Genomic DNA, 15,552 nt, shown 5'->3' with positions numbered 1-15,552 from the left:
AGAGGAAGCAGTAGAACTGAGTGGTGAAGACCACAAGTGTGGGAGCCAGAGAGTCCTGTGTTTGAAACCTCTTGTGGTGACCACTTCATCAGTTTCTGCATCTGCAAAGTGAAGATGGTAACAATACTGAATTCAATGAGAGGATTAGAGAGGTAATGCTCATGAAGCACTCACAGTGTCTGGCAGAGAGGTATGACGAAATAAATGGTGGTTATTTATTTATTTATTTATTTTGCTCTGTCAGTTTTTCCTCTGAATGCTACATGTTTTGACATGAGTGAAATAGATAGATGTAGCCAAAGAAATGTATAGCACTTGGTATTTCATGAAGAAATCTGTTGTTTTCCTGTGTTTAAAGAAACAACCCTCAACAATTTGGTCTTCAAATGTTAACCAGTTCCATGAGTCAAATAATATCCTCTGTGCTGAGCTGCCTGAAGTATTCCACTGAGATGCTAACTGCCAAATGGATTAATATTTTAATGATTGCTTAAAGATCTTATTTTCAAATATGAGTATGCCTCATATTTTTAGACTGAAATGTTCCCAGTATTATGGAGATGAGGGTATCAGCTAAGCATAAAGGCAGACACAACTGTAACACTTCAAAACTATGATGTTAATGAAGATGTACTTTGGTTGCTAGCTACTATTTGCTTTAAATGCAATTTGATATTAATGGTAGCACAAAAGTGTTATTTAATCTTTATTTATAAGATGAACATCCTTGGGAGATCTTGCCAGTTTGTGCAAAGTATAGGCATAGATTTAGATTCTTACTTAATATTCCAAAAAAGCCTACAAGACACATGCTCTCAAGTGTGGTGCTTGCTTTCAATGATGTAATGATGGTTGGTGCCTCTGCAAATTGATATGAAGTATTTGATGCAGGGAATCAAGGGATTTCAAAAAGAAATATTGGAAATTGTATTGTTTCTTGCATTAGAAAATGAAGATGAGATGCAATGACCTGTGAATGTTTGTGTCTCCCCCAGGTTCACACACTGAAATCCTAACCCATAATGGAATGGCATTAGGAGGGGGACCTCAAGGCAGTCATTGTGTAATCAGGGTAGAGCCCTTATGAATGAAATTCTTGCCCTTAAAAAGTGGGGGGGGGGGGGAACCCCAGGGAGCTCTCTTGCCCTTTTTCTGTCGTGTGAGAATACAATGAGAAGATAGCAGTCTGCAACTCAGAAGAGGGCCCTCACCAGAAATGGACCGTGCTGGCACCTTGATCTTGGACTTCAGCCTCCAGAACTGTGAAAGATAAATTTCTGTTATTAGTCACCAAGTCTGTGGTATTTTGTCATAACAGTCTGGACAGAGTAAAACATAAGAGAACATTGGCACCGGTGTGGGAGGTGGGCATGGAGATGGCTGTATCTTCCAGTTAGTTTCTCCCAGTCCTTGTCTGACCTTCAACAGTGGTAGGTGGGTGATACTGCCTACTCTACATGTCTGTTCAAGCCATTTGCATGGAAAAAAGATATCCTTTGATGCAAACATTAAATGTTCATTTCTGTCTATTTTGTTACTCTTATTTTAGTGCTCAACATCTTTCAAATTAAAAAGAAACATATTTGGTAGCCCTTTCAAATATAGAGAAGATTACTTCTAAATGAAATTTCTTTAGCCAATTTTTAATTAAATTGCTAAAGGAAATTACATCTGTTGGCTTAAAAACAAATTATGATAAGTTCATCAATTATTTATAATCAGTACAATTTAATCCCTTATTAGGACTTAGTAAGGGGTTCAGAGACGTTGAGTTTACCAAGTGAAACAATCGTGAGCATAATAAAAGATGGATGTATTCCTTCAGAAAATATTTTGTATTAATAGCTTTGACCAAATAGTTGTAAAAATATATCTATAATATTTACGAGTACACTTAAAATTTCTACCCAACAATTTATATAAGCTGCTATTTAGTAAGCTGTATTTTTAAATTATTGGGAGAAAGTGGAAATCAAAATTTGGTTCTGTCCAAAGATACCAGCTAAAGAACAGCAACAAAAAAACTATCCTGTATCTCTTTCCATGCTATTTTGCCCACAACCTTAACTCTAATCCTAGTAAACAACCCTCTGTGGGAACAAGTGGTAATTGAATCTTCATGCTAATTATATCCTGGTTTTCTTTTGACTACTAGCTCCCAATTATGCCAACATATTACACTATGTACTGTTCTCTGGGAAAATGCTAAGATTACCTTGTTCATTCAGCTAAGGTCAGACCTTAAAAAAAAAAAAAAAAAAAAAAAAAAGGCTGAAGATTTAGCTACAGACAATTTAGTTCCTAACACTCATCTGTTTTTCATTTTGGGTGGAAGGTTAACATAGCTTATTTTAGTTATAAACCAGGTGCAGGAACAGATAAGTAGGAGTGTATTAGTCACAAATAATTTCAATGTGAAGTATTAAGAGTTAAGTTTTTGTTCCCCTTCCAGATGTTGAACACAGAGTTGCAGTTGTATGGTTGGAGTGTTGGGGTGTTGGGGGCTACACATCAAAGAAATTTCTGTGACCATCAAATGTATCCATTACATGGAATCAAATTATCACCTTATTAGTTACCCTTTAATTGGTGGATATAACAGAGAACATGCAGTTATTTAGTCATGTTTGATCTAAGACTCAGCACTTAATACATGAACGTAAGGATGGAAAGAATAGACGCTGGGGCCTTCAAAAGTGGGAAGGCTGGAAGGAAGTCGACGGTTGAAAAATTATTATCTGTGGGGTACAATGGTCATTATTTGGGTGATGCGTACACTAGAAGTCCAATCTCTCCTTATGATATAGCTATACACACACACACACACTATATATACACATATATAGTGTGTGTGTGTAATAAACTTGCACATGTACCCCTGAATCTAAAATAAAAAAGACTCAGTACTTAAAGAGTAGAATCTGTTTATGTTACTACTTGTAAATAATAAATTCAGTGACAGTACCGCTTTTTTTTATAAAGAGGTATTGTACATTTTAACAGCGTATATTTGCAAACACACATTTAAGAGTTAGGTAAAACTTAGAAAATAAAACCCTTCAACTTAAAGATTTCCTACTTTCTCACCTCCCTAATGTCCACACCAGAATATTGCCAATAATTAATACTAATGGTCACAGGCAAATCTTGTCAATTTAAAGAAATAATTCAAAGTAACGAGGACCATTCAAATATTTGACTTAAATATTTAATTAAATATTACAAATTTATTTAACTTGAAAATTCAATTGATTCAATTTTATATTCCTTATTAAAAACCAAATCACATATTTTTAAAGAATCTATTGTGAGCAAGATTCTAGTTAAGAGATGTAGAACTATAAAGAAGAGAGGGCTCCCATGCAAGATACCTCTTTACTCTTTGGAGGTAATGGCATTAGTCAGAACACACTCTAAACTTGTGATTACATTGTTAAACATTCTTATAAATAGCAAGGATACCCCCATATCAGGCAATGCTGTGCATGTTTCTGACATTTGCACTTTTGCATGGTACTTTACATGCTAGCCCTTACTGCTTAGGAAGAAGAGATGAGTGATATTGTTAAAACTTTATGTTTATAGCTTCCTTTACTCTTTTATAGTGGTTATTCAATGATATATTTGTAGGCCAGATGTCCTCTCTTCTATGATACCTTAATCTAAAAAAAAAAAATTACATATACCTTGAGGTGAATTGGATCATTTCTATTTTGCATTGCACTTGAGTAATGTTTTGCGTTGAATGTGCTCAGGGTTCTAAAATTAAGTTAATCCATATGTAATTAGGAACATTCTTAACTAGAGAGTCCTGGTTAGCAAGAGATTGGCAGATTATTCTGAATCACTAGTTAGCAAACCATGGATAGCAATTAAATAAAAAAAGAATAAAATTCTCTTTAAAATAGGTTGTTGCAATAACTTAATGTGGTAATATGATTTTCTATTTTAAATTGCTGTAGACAGTGCATTTTTTAAAGCAAAATTTTGTCTTCTGAGAGCTAGTTTCATAATTTTGTACTACTTATGCTATTTAACACTTCAGTAAGGCCAGGCGCGGTGGCTCACTCCTGTAATCCCAGCACTTTGGGGGGTTGAGGCAGGCGGATCACGAGGTCAGGAGATCAAGACCATCCTGGCTAACACTGAAACCCCGTCTCTATTAAAAACACAAAAAATTAGCCAGGCATGGTGGCAGGCACCTGTAGGCCCAGCTACTGGGGAGGCTGAGGCAGGAAAATGGCATGAACCTGGGAGGCGGAGCTTGCAGTGAGCTGAGATTGCGCCACTGCACTCCAGCCTGGGCGACAGAGTGAGACTCCGTCTCAAAAACAAAACAAAACAAAAAACAAAACAAAACACTTCAGTAAGTATTCTGCTTTTGCAATCCCTTTTGATTTGTGATGGATAAAATAAACTGAAGGCTATTTTATGGATAAAATAAACTGAAGGCTAGTAAAGATAGTGTTGCACGTCTTAAGAAAACAGACAAGAATATTTTGGAGAAACTAAGTATTTCTCTTTATGAGACTGTATGACCTTATGTTATACAGTCATGTTATGTTTATGCTAATGTATAATGCTTTTATGATAACAATGCTTTTATTTCCAGAACAATTATACTTAACATTGACACTTAAAGATGTTCCTTTTTTATATTCAACTAATGACAACTTTGCTGTATATTCCATGTCAATATCAGGATTCAGGGAGGGCTGAACCTAATGAACACATGGTTCTTCATTTACCCCTCCCCAGACACTGTGTGCTTAATGCTGTGTATAGTCCCTTACTTATGTCTTCATTTGCAGTAGTCATTTCAGAAGGAATTGATGACAGTGCCTTCTTTTAGTAAATAACAATAAGTCACAGTCTACTGAATATAAAACCTGTAGATGCTCGGTTACTTAAAACCACCTTTATTACATAAAATATGTTTTCTTGGTCTCTAAATTAGTATGAAAATATGGAGGAGGTTGTTTCTTCAATTAAATGTGAAAGATTAATCACTGTAACAATTTGTTTCACAATAGACAATAATTAAATGTCAAAAATGAAATATTTACTTTTTAAGTCTTATATGTCCGAGAAAAAAAGTATTGGAGAAGCATAAAAATCTGGTGCTATTTGCATATATGTTGATTGAGTTAATATGGAGTTTACATATAAATAAAATATATTTAATACTAGAATTAGGTAATGCATTTATGTTTATTATAGCTTCACATGCTGTTTTTAGAGGACAAGAAAAGTTCCCTATATCCAAAGTAGAATGTAGAGGGAATAAAAATGGCAGCCCTGAGTCTTAGCTCTCTGGTATTCTGGGAATATGCCTTTGGGGGTAAGGAAGGGGAAATAACGAGGATTTCCCAAAGTGCCATCAAAGTAAAACAAATGAATCTAAAAGTGATAAATGTTACTTTTCTATTTCTCTCTTGCTCTTCTTTTCGCCACTCTGCACTACTGATTGCAGCACCACCAGATCAGAATCAACAATTAACTGTCTAATTATTCTAGTCACACCAGCCCACAATGAAATCTTTATTCCGTGTTTACAGCAATCTTTGGCAGAGGCTGTCTTGCTGTTTCTAAACGAAGAAGAACTGCCCTTTGGCTCCTCTCGGCATCAGCTGCCTTGGTTTCAGCCCTGGATGCCAATAATCAGACTTCTTTTTCTTCCAAAGTGGACATTTTTTTTTTAGGGTGAAAAGACCTATTCTCATCAACCCCCCATATATTCTGGCTGATTTATGTTCTCGCTACTGCAGCTCTTCCTTCCGTGTCTCTTTACGTTTTTCCTTTCTCCATAGAACACCATCAGCAAAAACCCCATTTTAAGTCCAAAATTGTAAAATATGCTTGGCCAAACAGTGCTCACTACTATGAGGGAAAGAAAAATACAACTACTGGTTTATGGATAGAGGGAAGTCAAGGAACTCCCTCCTGCTTTTCTGAACTGCTAATTTTCTGCCTCAAAAGGCATTCAATAACTTCTCCACCAGGGGAAAAACATACCCACTTTTCAGTGGCTCTCTTGATGACTTCCAACTATTTACTTAAATCCACCAACAGCTGCAGGTCTTTGAGAAGCTTCAGAACTTGGGGGATATTTACAAATGTGTAAGTGTCTGAGAGGGTATAGGGTACATCTGAGTCTCTTGGAGATGGTAAGAGCAGACTACTGCACTATGACAGACAGGAAGAGAGAAGTTAATACCAATCCAAAGTCTAAAAGGAGACAGTGCTTTTACCCAACGGAGGAGGGAAAAATGCCTTGGTTAGCCCTCTGGGCTGTCTCATGGAGTCCTCTTCCTGAATCTGAGAGCAGAGGACAAGCAATGTTAGAGCTGTTATCCTGTGCTGCTCAGCTGCTTTCTTCTGACGAACATTGCTCTGCTCTTTGAGGATAGTGACATCTTCCTTCCAATTCCAGTCTCCAAACCCTGTGTAACAGTTCCCCTAACAACCTCAGTCTCTCCTCTCAGCCCTCAGCACTTACTACAGTCACATCGCTTTTCCAGTGAGAACTGGGTCATAAAATTTTACAGGGCAGAAAGGTAGAAGGGGGCGTTTCAGTAGTATAAACACTGATTAAATTTCCCGGCAACTCTCCCCAAACGAAAGATAATTTTTCTACAAGTATGCACAAGAATGTCAAGAATGCTAAGTCATTTTTATGTTTGTACTTTCCTTTTCCATTTTAATTTTACACTGCCACATGGCACACATGCTAAAAATGTATCTCCTTAACCTGCAGTGTAGCAAACTTTTCACAAAACATTAAAATGGCATATTTTATAGACTGTCCTTTCCCAGGATGCTCAAAGCATTTTTTTGGATACAAAATTAGATCATCTCATGACAACTGTCCTGTTAGAAAGGCACAGTTACTTGAGTATCTGCAGAGAGCGAAAATCAGAAGCACTGAAAAGAAAGGTCACGCCAAAGTCAATGGCCAAAGCCTCAGTAGACGCTGAGAGCTTGGTTCACAGCCTAAGTAGACTCTAAGAGCTTGGTTCCAATTTATAATACTTCCCTCCTGATCTTCATTCGTCTCTTTTTTCTCAGGCAGGAAGGGATGTGGCCAGCGTGGAGGTTTGACCTCATCTCCTGCACTCAGCTTAACTCTGCCATACTATTCTCCCACACCCTCGCCCAGCTTTCTGCTTCATCAGCTGCCCAAGCCCGCACCCTGGACAACATCTGAACAGAGTCAAGCCAAGAGTTGGCAACCACAGGTGCCCTTGTGGATTCCTCCAGTGTCAGGACCTGAATCCTTTCAGTATGTCCAACGAGACTGCAAGGGTAACACTAAAGGGAAAAGATTTTCCCAGATTGTATAAATAAATGAAAGGGAAACGCTGGGTCAACTATGGGGCTCAAGATGGCTGTGCCTTCAGGGTTCCCCAGTCAGAGGCGGCTGAGGAAGGTGAGCAGATAGGAACATAATACTCATCGATAAGCATGGGTTCAAACACATCCTAGTTTCAACTTTTTGTTGTTCTTGGGTAGATCCAATTCCTTAGCTGAGTCCCTGACAGCACCACAACTCTGACTGGGTAATTTCCTTTGGTGGAAAGACACACATCAGAGACTAGAGGAGGTCCGGGGACATTTCATTTGAGGGGAGGGGGCCGCAGGTTCAGTTTCCAGGCGATTCATAACAATCAGAAAAAAACAAAATTGTTCTGGTGCTCGTGCCAATAACAAGAGCGTTAATAATAATAGCAACAACATCGTAAACTCCGAATCTACCAGGCGACCAACTCCCCGATTCTCTGGTGCTAGCTCCTCTCACTTCCAGCCTAGTCTCAGCAGAAACAAAACAAGGTTCTGGCGCTGCCTCCGGGCTGCCCTCCAGATTTCAGCCCTCACTGCCGCCCCAGAGGCAGATAGCTAGGCAAAGTCCGCTGCAGTCTCTCCTATTGCTAAGGATACGTTGGGACTCCTAGGGAACATTTCTTTGCGTATCTGAAACTTTCACCGGATTTGACCCCCTTGCCCCCGGCTCTTCCCCCAGGGTGACTACAACAAGCAAAAACCAAACAGCGAGCGCGCAATTCAGAGCTTTCCTTGGGAGTGTCAGGGCCCGAGGACAGGAAATCCGGGGAGTTGGCGAAGTCCGGCAGGTGGCGGGGACGCGAGCTCCCACCACATTCTCCTCCCACTGCCGAGCTCGGGCGGGGGCGGGGGCGGGGGCGCGGCGCGAGGCGCGGACCAGGGATCGGCCCTGTAGGTGCCTGCGCCTCCCCGGAGCCTCGCTCTCTGGTCCCCTTCCCGGCGCACATCTCTGTGCGAGGGACGCGGCCACCCTGTCTCCTCTGCAGGCGGAGGGAGGCGCCGCTGCCCGCGGGACCAGCGAGGGTGAAGCCGGTGCCAAGAACCCCCGGCAAGCCGCGCTCCTGGATCCCCAGTCACCATTCCCAGGCGTGCGCAGTCCCCGCTCCCAGCGCGCCACGTCCTCCACCTGCCCCGGTGCGCCCCAGCTTCTCTGCTTCCAGAGAGCAGCTCCCTGAGTCCCGGCAGCCCCTTTCCATCCCCTTTTCCCACGAAGTCCGAGGAAGTCGAACTCAAGAGTGGTCGGTAGGCTCGCCAAGGCGGCAGGGAGTTGCTGGGAGAGCGCAGCGCGGAGCGGGACCGCGCGCAGCGCCCGGGGCTCTCGCCCCAGAGGGCTGGCTCTGCGCTCCTGGAGTCCCGGGCCCCAGAAGCGGGGCCCGACCTGAGCCCTCTGCGTTACCTGGCAAGGCCGACGACTCTCCGGAGACCTTCGGTCCTGACTGCTCCAGGGCGGGCGTCCTGCTCACATCGCTGCCTCCCACACTGAGCGGCTGGTGCCCCGCTGGGTCTCTTCGCCCCTGCTCGCGGCGCTGTCCCCGCCCCCCACCCCCCTACCCCCACTGTCAGAAGTGTCACAGCTTTTCTGCCTTCGGATGTTTCGCAAAGTCTCCGTGCGGTCGCCAGGAGTTGGGGGGCACTGCCAAGTGCGCCAACCCCGACGATGCCCTGTCCTGCCCTCCCGCGGCCGCCGCGTTCAGTCCAGTGAGAAGAGCCCCCTGGTCGCTGTCACCGTCCCCCAAGCGCGGTGCGCGGTGTGCTTCCCCTCCCTCGCGCCTTCCCTAACCGGAGTGGCTGCTGCCTGCCTGTGCCGTGGGTCCTCATTCCCCTGCTCATGAATATTCTGACAGAGGCTAATGCCGTTGAAGTAAATTGAATTAGCCAATTGGTGCCAGGAATGTGCGCTCCTTCCTTCTGAGGAGCGGTCTGGAACCTCACCAGATGAAAGCAATTAACGTCTGGTTGGCACCCTGTGGTTTACACCAGTGAGGGGCAAAATGGGTTAATTCTTTAAATGCAGTTAAGATACCACATTTAAATGTTTAAACTCCTCTATTGGCTGACAGCGTAAGGAAATGTTAAGAGGGAGAGAGAAGAAAGGCGATGTGTGGATGTGGGGAGGGGGGCGGGGGTATTTACATCCGAACTTTCCCCTGAAGTTGAGGTAATTATTTTGCAGAGATTCTGGAAGACGCAGTTGATGAGTAGAAAAGGAAAAGGCAAATAAGATCAGAAAGGAAATGAGTACCAACCCGGGTTTAACCTTGACCTTGAGGGTGCAAAATACTAATTGTTTTCAAGAGGAGAGGTAGGGGAAGATGGCATATGTGAGGGAAACCTCACGTATCGACTTTTAAGAATTTCTTGAAATGCTCAGATTTCCTTTTCTTTTTGTCCTCATAGGAAAATCTTAGAGTTTTAAGCCTTTAAGTAGAGATGGGGTGAAGGTATATTAAGGGTCAGAAATTTCTGAGGTGGGAGCTGAGACCACCCTTCTCCCCCAGATGAAGAGGGTCCCCCAAATCACACAATACTGTGACAGGCCATTCCAGAAGGCAATTCCAGTTCTGTAGCTCAAGCTCTTATTTCTGAGGTCAGAATACACAAGGTCAAAAGGAGAGATCACCTCTCTCCTGTCCTGATTCCTACCCTAGAATGTCAAGTTATTGATGACAACTTGGGTTTCGCAGTGGCTAGAGGGGCACTCTTCGCCGGATGTGGTTTCTACGTTTCTCTTCAAGTGAGGTGCTTGGAGGATTTCCTCCCCCATCACTGATTGTAATACAGAAAGTTATTTTGATTGAATTGATAGGTTACTAAATAATCTATTTGTACAACTGCTCTGTGGCCAAATGATCAATGTGTATAAAGAACTGATAAAATGATGTATATAAATATCCAGTAAGATTCCCAAGTGTGTGACAATAGAAATAGTATCCCAGTTAAGGCAGTCATGCCATATTTTAATAGGTTTCAGCAGGCCTAGAATTAGAACTCATAGTTATAACAGTAATTATTAATAGCAGAATAGCTAATGTTTATGGAGAACTTGTTATGTGACAGACATGTGTTACACATGTTATTTCATTTCATTTCATTTTTCCAACAACTCAATTCAGTCTAGACTATTATTTCTCTATTTTAATAGATGATGCAGTTGTGGCTCAAAAAAGTAAGGGCAGCTGACCCTTGAACAACATGGGAGTCAGGAGCACTGACACTCATGTAGTCAAAAACCCACATATAACTTTTGACTCCCCAAAACTTGACTACTAATTGCCTACTGTTGTCTGGAAACTTTATGGATAACATAAGCAGTCGACTAACACATATTTTATATGCTATACATTTTATATGCTGTATTCTTACAATAGTCTGGAGGAAAGAAAATGATATTAAGGAAATAATAAGGAAAATGAAATGTATTTACTATTCATTAAGTGGAAGTGGATTATCATAAAGGTCTTCGTCCTTGTTGTCTTCATGTTGAGTAGGCAGAGGAGAAGGAGGAAGAGGGAGGCTTGGTCTTGCCCTGTCAGGGATGACAGATGGGAGAAAATCCATGTCTAAGTGGACTCATAGAGTTCAAACTTTTGTTGTTCAAGGATCAACTGTAGTGTGCCCGGGTCACATAGCTCATAAGTGGGGAGATCAACTTTGACGCAAAGAACTCTGATTAGTGGTCCAGGGCCTTCAGGTCTCTAGCAGCTTACACTGCCTTTTTGTCCAAAAAGAAAACCAGTTTCTTGATGTTTTGTTGAAGTGACTTGTTTTTGGTGATCAATTCCTTACCCAAAATTTAGAAAAAAATCATGAGTCTTTTTTTTTTGGATAGTGTGATGGTCAATTTTATGGGTCGACTTGACTGAGGCATAGGGTACTCAGATATTTGGTGGGATATTATCCTGGAAGTTTCTGTGAGTGTGTTTTTTGGATAAGATTATCATTTAAACTGGCCGACTGGATGAGGCAGATTGCCTTCCGTAATGTGGGTGGGCCTCATCCAATCAGTTGAAGGCCTAAATAGAACAAAAGGTTCATCTTCCCTCAAATAAGAGCTGGCTTTTCTCATGTTTTTATAGGTTCTTATGAGAAGCCTTGGGGTGAGAAATGTCTTCTTTTACCTTCTGCAAAACGTGTGTGAAAACTTTTTTTTTACCAAAATTATATTCCATTTACTGAAAGAAATCAGCACATTATAAAGTGCTGTTTCTTTGCACAGAGCTTGTATTTAGTTTTCAGTACTAGATATTTGCATATTTTCGTAGGTCTTATGAAAAACCTTTGGGATGAGAAATGGCTGCTTTTATCTTCTAGAATGGTAAAATTTTCTGGCCTGATGGAAAGAATTTTCTGGCCCAATAACCTTCAAACTCAGACATCATCTCTGCAGATTATGGATTTGCCAGCCTCCCTAATTTCTTTAGTCAATTCCTTATTATACTAAATCTACCCACCTACCTACCTACCTTCCTACCTTCCTACCTTCCTACCTTTAGTTGGTTCTGTTTCTTTGGAGAACTTCAACTAATACAAATGGATACATTCAGTAAACACTACTTGTGAATTTCCCATGGATATCAATTGTCTCCATCTCCCAATACACACAGTGTGTAATTTTTTTACTTAAGATTTTCCAGGCCTATTATTAATAAGGTAGGAACAATTTTATTTTTCCTGTTTTTTTAAACATGGGTGAGACTATCAGATTTAAATAAAAGTTTATCCTTCAAGTACTGAAAATGGACTATAATATATTAGATTAAAGCAAAATTTATAGATATTATATAAAGGGAGAAATTTGAGTATTATAATTGTAGAGATAAGAATGATCAGGTTAAATCTTTGAATTCAACAGTTGTTGAGTACCCACTAAATGCAAGGCACATGTCTATTCAAATGTTTTCTATTCAAATCCACAGTTAAATCTCTTTTAAACATTGAGGATCTGCCATATTTTATTCTCTGAAACTTTGGGTAGTTTAAAACCTTTTATGTTAAAAAAAGTATACGACTGTTTCATTCTCATATTAAATACTGATGATTTTCCCAATCATGATTCCTCCCTTACAATGCTCTGTTAGGTCTTCCTTTTATAGAGAGAATCTACTGAGGGTTTAGAAGCAACATTTCACAGAAATGTCTTTAGATGTTGGAATATGTATTTATATGAATATGTTAACATGATTTTAAAGCCCATAAAATGTTATCAGGATAAGTGCTTTCTGTATTTCCTCAAGAGTCTCAGTGGGCAGAGTCGGGGGAAGACCACTGGAGTCTGAGGAGGGACTCTGGCTCCTTGTTGGGGGTGTGGGCCCTCTTGGATAAGCCATTCTCCTTTGGAGTGAACCAAGTTAGTGAGTGTGCAAAGTGGAAAGAATAATACCCTTTTTATTGAGTGCTTTGCTACTTGCAAATTGTTCTCCCATATGGTATCTCATTCCCTCCTTCCGGCAACCCTATGAATTCAGCATTATTATCCATATTTAATTGATGAAGAATCTCAAGCTCACAGAGATTCCGTAACACTCAGAGCTTCTCCTAGGAAGGGATAGAACAGGGACTTTAATCCAGGGACAAAGTCACCCTCTCAGTGAAACTGTCTTTGACATCTCCCTCTGCCCTCCCTCCCTCAGCCATGCACACACACACTTCTTTTTCCAGTGGAAATGACAATTTCCTCCTTTGTGCTCCCTTAGGACATCTGGGATGTGTAAATAAATAATTAGAACACAATGTGTTGTTTCTACCAGTAATCAAAAGCAACCTGAAATCAGAAACTTTGTCTTAATAATTTTTGTATCCCCAAATTTAGCTGAATGGGAAGCACTCAGCACCAACACCAGTCCTAGCACACTTCTGAAAATGTGTTCCATTGATTCTGCTGGGCTGTCAGGAATAAATGAAATAGTTGGTAGGTGTTTGGAATTTTAAAAACACCATATAAAGATATTATTGTTATTCAAAAGTAGATTCAGAAACAAATATAATAATTTCAGCCTTAACCTCTGGCCGAGAAATTCTATGGGTGAGAAAAGCAGTTTGATAACTTTTATGTCAGCTACAGTTTTTAGGACATGGATGGATAACACTTGCTCAAATTATAATCGTCTGGTTAATAGTAGCACTAAACTGGCCCATTAAGCAACAAGGTATTCATCTGGGAGAGGTGAGACTGTGTGTGTGTGTGTGTGTGTGTGTGTGTGTGTGTGTGTGTGTGTATGTGTGTGGTGTGTGTGTGCAGTCTTTTTGTGTACTTTAAGAGGTTTTTTTTTTCTTTCTTTTTTTTTTTTTTTTTTTTTTTTTTGTGAATAAGCAGCCTCAGCCACTAGTGCAGCTGTATTTCTCTAAAGAAGGGCTCTGCTTTTCTCATATAGGATGATCTTTATGAAGCACTCCCAAGGTTACAGAGTTAATGACAGAGCTGAGGCTTCTGACCCCTTGTTCAAGGCTATTTTCACTACCCCACGCTGACCCTGATTGGCAGCCACTGCCCATACGGTGTGGTTTATGGTTTTAAGATTGAGATGAGAGATAAGCAGTTCAATACCTCATTATAATTAGTCTCCTGAGTCAGCTAATACCCTTCTAATGCAATTTGGCAATCTAGATTATTCAGTATTATCCATTCAAGATATTTTTGGATGTGTAATGATAATTATTTAGTAGAACTGATGACAGTGACACACCAAAAACACTTTTATGCTTTCATAGCTTGTCTTTTCCATACATATTCATTAATGAACAGTTGATAAAAAATATACACAACATTCACAAAGTTAGGAATTCCTACTAATCTACAGGTTCTTTATTTTCTGTAGCAGTTGTATATAATTCAGACGATGTTTCTGGACTGATTTTATTAAGGACTTTTTTGTGTTATCTGACTTTTGTTTTTGTGTAACATACGCTTATTTTGTCCTTTAATTTTATGGGTTGATCAGTGACTTTCAGTCATTTTCAGAAGAAGAAATTGGTTCCCTCACTGTAGATGTCTGTCGATTGCTGTCTGTGTCTCACTATGTTTGTGAATAAAATAGAGAAAAAAATGTATCTCACCACCATCACCTCCAAAGAGAACTAGCTGTAGAAACAGTGCTTGTGACAACCTTCTTAAATTGACACTACTAATCCATTCAGTTGAATCTGACAAACTTGACCACAATGCCCTTGCCATGGACAAGATGCTGTGCAAGTGATTATAAATGTTTCAAGAGGAATAAAACCAATGACTGCTCTCAAGGAGTTTATAATCTGGGAGAGGGGCCTTGATATTTAGCAAAAGAAAAGATCTAGGGCAGAAATGGAGAGTTCCTACTAAAGGATCTAAAATGAAGTGCTGTGGGGGCCCCGTGAGTAGAGAAAGATTCTTTTCAGTAGGGGAGGGACAGAAGAATGTTCCATGGAAGGAGTGATTGTTGGTCTGGTTTCTGAAGAATGGACATCATTTGGATAAGGGGAAAAGAGTGGAGTGACTGTCAGTGTTAGAGACACGGAGCTGGGAAAGCACAGCAGGGATTTCAGGGGACGGCTATGATTGCATTGAGTCATGGAACACACGACATTAAAAGGAGATAAGACTTGAAAGGTGGGTGGAGCCCAGAGGGCCTTAGACACCATGTGGAGAAATGGATATGTTATTCTAAAGGCAATGAAGATGGTGCTACTTTTGAGCTAGGGAGTGATGCAACTACAGCTGTTTTTATATTTGAGAGTGGGACATTTCACAGGTGGGAGACTTGTATTCGCTGAAGTAAGATGTGATAATGGCCTGAACCAGGGACTTGGAAGCAGAATGAAAAAGGGGAGTAGAGATAGAAAGGAATCAGTGTGTGTGTGTGTGAATAATACGCTGAAGTAACATTTCTACCTACCTGTCCTGGATGTCCCACTCTCAACAACGCTCTGGCACACACATGCACATGCATGCACATACACGTGGACCCATGTATCTCTCACTTGCACACACAGGCATGCATGCAATATGCGTACACATAGCAAGCTCTTCAGGAGTATGGCTTGAGTTTTTCTCTTTGTGCCTCAGCACCAAATGCAGTGCCAGGCATTTTGTTGGCACTAGATAATTGCTGGCTGAATGGAATTAAAAGCGACTGATGTGGGGCATCAAGAAAAATGAGAAATTGCAAAATATCGATCCTGGCTAGTGATGGATTTCGGTAGGCCAGCTACAAATATTCTCCTATGTCCTTTATTAAT

The 15,552-nt window shown here is 40.7% G+C and overlaps 1 protein-coding gene and 1 long non-coding RNA gene across 3 annotated transcripts in view; one reads left to right on the top strand and one right to left on the bottom strand.

Moving 5' to 3' along the window:
• LOC115895512 overlaps nt 1-7,351 on the top strand; it is a 285,166-nt gene extending 277,815 nt beyond the window's left edge. The window contains exon 3 of the long non-coding RNA XR_004055710.1: nt 7,073-7,351. This is a non-coding gene — a long non-coding RNA (uncharacterized LOC115895512). The remainder of the gene's footprint in view (nt 1-7,072) is intronic.
• The window catches only part of CDH20 (cadherin 20), a 231,459-nt gene extending 222,649 nt beyond the window's left edge, over nt 1-8,810 (bottom strand). Inside the window, exon 1 of one of the 2 annotated variants that reach the window (XM_030926096.1) lies at nt 8,738-8,810. The gene's annotated coding sequence lies outside the window, so the exon portion shown is untranslated. Of the gene's footprint in view, nt 1-8,152; nt 8,290-8,737 lie in introns of those variants that run through there. The other variant, XM_030926097.1, reaches the window with a different exon arrangement.
• Between the last annotated feature and the right edge of the window lie 6,742 nt (nt 8,811-15,552).

This window comes from Rhinopithecus roxellana, chromosome 21, assembly GCF_007565055.1.
Source record: "Rhinopithecus roxellana isolate Shanxi Qingling chromosome 21, ASM756505v1, whole genome shotgun sequence".
NCBI classification, from domain to species: domain Eukaryota; kingdom Metazoa; phylum Chordata; class Mammalia; order Primates; family Cercopithecidae; genus Rhinopithecus; species Rhinopithecus roxellana.
The sequence above is the reverse complement of the archived record's forward strand: the minus strand, read 5'-3'. Positions and strand labels throughout refer to the sequence as shown.